This window comes from Centruroides sculpturatus, unplaced genomic scaffold (assembly GCF_000671375.1).
Source record: "Centruroides sculpturatus isolate CEXI.00-Female unplaced genomic scaffold, Cexi_2.0 scaffold511, whole genome shotgun sequence".
Lineage (NCBI taxonomy): Eukaryota > Metazoa > Arthropoda > Arachnida > Scorpiones > Buthidae > Centruroides > Centruroides sculpturatus.
Window position 1 is genome coordinate 499,356 of NW_019384727.1, and position 5,043 is coordinate 504,398.

A 5,043-nucleotide genomic window follows, 5' to 3' on the forward strand; every position below is an offset into this window, starting at 1 on the left:
AATGCAGAATAATGCAATGGCTTATATTATAAATTAGGTGAAAACACTTTATTTTCTTAGTTTTACCTGAAAGTATGTATTTTTCAAAAGATTGTTTCGCATACATTTTAAAATATGTGGTACATCAATAATAGCCAGTACTTGTCTATCTGCAGCAGGGTTTGTAAATGAGCATTGTATATTATTTGTGTCTGCACAAATTCCTAGAGCTTTTAAAGCTGCTTTGTTTGTGCTGGCACCATCACAAACTATTGCATTGACTATTGCACCACACTGTTCTAAATGAATAATTGCTTGCAAAATAAGTTTTGCAACAGTAGAACCTGAGACAGAGCTTTTTGAACAGAATGTGCCAATACATTGTACCCAACTAGCAAAGTGAGGTCTGAACATAAACACTAGGCCATGATCACCTGCTGTAAATTCACTCTGTGGCAATTCAGAATTGTCACCATAATCAACAAGTCCAATCATTTCACCAGTAGCTTTTGAAAGTTCTATATGTTTTTGAAGTGTGATTTCATCAAAAATTAAAACTCCCTGGCGTTCTGTTTGTGGAATTGTCTCCAATTTTGTCTTTAAAATAACAAAAAGATCTTCATCAAATCCAAATTTGGCATTAATGCCTCTGATATATTGATGCAGTGTAGACTGACAGGGTAAAGGCAAGTAATCATTATTTCTCAAAAATTCATAGAGAGATGGTGACCTAATTTTTAAAAGTAAACAGTCAAGTAACCAATTAATGTCATATCTCATACCCTTTTTGCTTTTTATATGGCATGCTTTCAGCATGTGCTCTATTATAAGTTTCTGTCTTGGTGGTAAGGAATCAAGTTTATCAGCTGACAACTGTTTCATTTTAAGTTCAGTATTTTCTTGATGAAGCTTGAGATTTTCTGTTTGAAGGGTTTTCAGTTTCTTCCTATAGATCATCTTTTGCTTTCTGCACCGATATAAATCCTCTTTGACTTTTAACAATTCAGACTGCAAAGCAGAGATTTTATTGACATATAACAGCTCAGGATGCTGTGTAGTTGCAGCTTCAGATGTGGAGGGTTCTTCTACTTCCTTTTCTACAGTTGTTACTTGGGAGTGTGTATCATGCAAATCTAATGATTGATAAAAAAAAATATCAGACAATTAATCTTAAAGTATTTATAAGGAAAGATGGGCCACAGAGAGATAACCCTCAGTGAATCACAGTGGATCTCACAAACCCAGCTCAATCTTTACTTAATTTTTAAATATAAAATGTTCCTTAAATATAGATAAAATAGATAGATAGATAAAATTTAATTTTATATTAAAACACAGGGTCCGAGAGACGCACTGCAACTCAGGCAAGGGCAAAAAATTACATGACTCACTGAGGATTAAGATTACATAAAAACCATAAATAGTTACCTTTGGTATTGTCTTTTTGTGATCCCTTCCTAGATGGTTCTTCATTTCTTGTGAGACATCGCGTTGATCGTTTTTGAGGTACAGACCTACTAATGTACTTAGGACAATTAGGGAAGTTTGATGGATATGCATCCGACGTTAATGCCCAGCGATCTCGTGGAATTTCTACTTTCTCTCCATTTATAACATGAGAGAAGGTTTTTAAAATAAATCTACTCGCAAAATGTACGTCACAAACGTAACATTTATTTGTTAGCATCTTGTCGTCTCGTGGAATGCATCGCATCCACTCCTCAATCTTATCGCTAGGAGCACGGAAGAAATGTCTCTTCTCGTTCGATGACTTATATCCTGCCTTGCATCCTGGCACAAAGCACGTTGGCATTTTTATGGAGCTAAAAAAACAATTATTATAGGTCAAAATCACTGACTTCAGTATATACCTAGCAAGAACAACGATCTCCTGCTAACAGTGGCGCCGACTAGCGGCAAATATTGTCTCTAGCTAAGTTTGAACTATTAGTCGAAAGACCAGTTAATCTACCGACTCTGGTACAAGTAATAACGTACTCAAAATGGCAGCATGTCGATTCGATTGTTGGATAAACAAACGACCGTTGGGAAAATTTACAAAAATTATAATTAAAATAATTTACGACAAATGTAATAAACTACTACTTTAATATAACATAGAATTAATAGTATACTATCAAATAGTACATTAATCAGATATAAAATTTAATTAAGTTAGATAAAATGGCAATTAATTTACAGTTCAGCCGGCAGAACTGGCCGGCTGAGATACTAAAGGTATAAAGGGGCATTAATACTATTAAATGTTGATTCTTAATTAAAGGTCGACAGGGTGAAGATATAAAAGTGGTCACGTGTCATATCTCTTAATGAATATTTTACTCGTTATTAACGTTCAAAATTAAAAAAAAAATAAAATAAAATAAAACTCGTCACTACCCTCAAAGTAAGCTTTTTTTGTCATCTTATAATAGTACAGTAAAATCCGTTAAGATGTTTTCGCCTAAGATGTTAGAATGTATATGGGGACACGATTTAGTTCAAGCACTTTCACGCTTAATAATTAACTTCTGTGTTAAACCATCTGACTCCGATTCTGACCACTCTGATCACAGAAATTATTAGGCTTCAAACAGGGTGAACAAAATCATGCCCCCCCACACAGTCTAACATCCACACATATAGAAAAAATTTGAATCTTTTGCATATATCGAAATTTCAAGGTATTCTGCGTCCAAAAATATTTGGGAGGAGTCATTTTTTGACCCAATGCTACACTTTCCCTCTGTTATATATAACAGGTGGAAAAGTAAAAATTATCGAATACATATTTATATATTACTTAGAGGAGACTTTTACCTTTGGAATGATAAGTTTCTACGTTCTATCTTTATTAGAACTATATTTATTGAATTTTTTATTCTGAAGTCACGTGATGACATCAGAATTTCCGGGTCTCTTTCGTCAACAAGTCCGCCCCTGGTCGGAGTCGGAGTCGGTAGATTTTTACGCAACTCCACAGCCTTGATTAAAACTAAAAAATTTTAATTGTAAATAAGTAATTTTAAACGGAACGTATACGTGTCAACACCACGTACAAGAAATTCCGGAAGTCATGCCGACAGATGAGGCGCTTATGCCCGAAACGCGTATCGGTCTATAGGATATTCCGAATAAAGATGATGTAGACGTGCCCTGTGTCTATCTATGCACCCAATCGTGAAGATAAAAACAAATAAAAGAAGACACGGTTTCAGAATACACAAATATCTATTATTATTATTATTATTAATTATTATTAGTAAATGTGTGTTGATAATTAAATTGATAGAATTTTATGCAAATAATGAAACTTCCGTTACAAATTTGACATTCTGCTATTGTTTTTATGCCTCATTTCATAGGAAATATAAACTGTATAAGTGTGCAGTACGTGTGCGGGTGCTTTCGTATTTAATATAACAATTTCTGTATTAAATTCACTCGTATTTTTATAAAAATAAAGACACTAGACACTTGTTTTTTCATCATCGAAAGCTATAATATAACCACTGTTTCAATTTTAAATATATAAGTTCAAACGATGTGCACAATATCAATATCCCGGATTTGTCATCTTAAATTTAAATAAGTATGAATCATAATAAATGAAATGTAAGCGTGCAATTAATCGCCTGTGCTCTCCCATTTCCACAAAAATGTTAACAAATATTCTGCCAAATCCGAGAGAAAAGAATTTGTTAAAAATAAACGTTCCTTTAAAAAGTGCAATTAAAATACACGAAATATTACATCTATGACGTAAAACTCGTGACGTAACGCGTGACGCATTGCAACGACAAATTCGAATTCGTTCCATTTCGTATTGTTGCCGACGCCATCTTGGAAATTTATGCTATCCGGAAATTGCGAGTTCTTTTTCCCTCCATTTTAACATTTTTCGTACAAATTTTAATAATGAAAACTCGCGTAACGTAGGTAACATAATATTTTTCGATTTATATAAAAATTAAATAGATTAAATTAGATACGCTTTAAACCTATATTTGCGGCCTGTAACCTGTAAGGTTACGGAATGCATTTTTATAATTTTATTTATTATTACAAATATCTTAGCGATATTTTACAAAAAAGAGGACTATTTTAGCATTTTAAAGATAACATTTGCAATTAGTTAATATTCTGACGTAGAACTTATGACGTAACGTGTGACTCATTTATCGCACGTTCCACCGATTCGAATTCGTTCGATTTCGTATTGCCGACGCCATCTTGAAATAGAAAGTTTTATGGAAATTGCGAGTTATTTTTCAATCCATTTCGAGATTTTTCGTAAATGTTTAATTACAAAAACCCGAATAACGCAGGCAATGTAACGTTTTTTTATTTATAAGCGATCAAAATTGAATAATTGTCGATAGAATATTAAGTAAAAGTCTTAAATTTTACTTAAAATATTTAAGGTTGTTTCCACTTAGCATCGAATTAAATTATCAGATTATAAATGATATTCGCTTGTATATCGTCTTATATTCTTTTGAATGAAACAATAAATGTTTTATATTAGAAAATGGTTTTATTATTAAATTAATTAGTTAATCAATCATCTCGATTTTTTCTATTCTTAATATTTAAATTCTTAAATTATTCTAGAAAGAAGTATCATTCTCAAATTTTATAATCCACTTTCCAAAGAAACATGGAATCATTTTAAAAACTTCTTTGCTCAAAAAATTAACAAAGGAAAGGTAAGACTTTTTTATTTTCATTCTAATTCTGTACATTGATGCAGTAGAAAATAGTATATAAAAGTTTAGAATCCTCATTGATGAATCTAAGAATTTATTGTAGTAGAATGATGCTTGAAATGTAATGTTATTTATTCACGCATTCAATATAATCCAAATTGCAATTTTAATTAAAAGTAATAAATTAGTCCTTCAAATTATATTTATTTCATATCAAGATAAATTATAAACATGTGAGAAAAACATTAACAGAGAGTTTAAATCATAATATAATCTTGTTTTAAAATTATCAATGAGTAATTAATATGAATTTATAATGTCTACCTATTGATAACAGGATTTATTTTAAAAAATT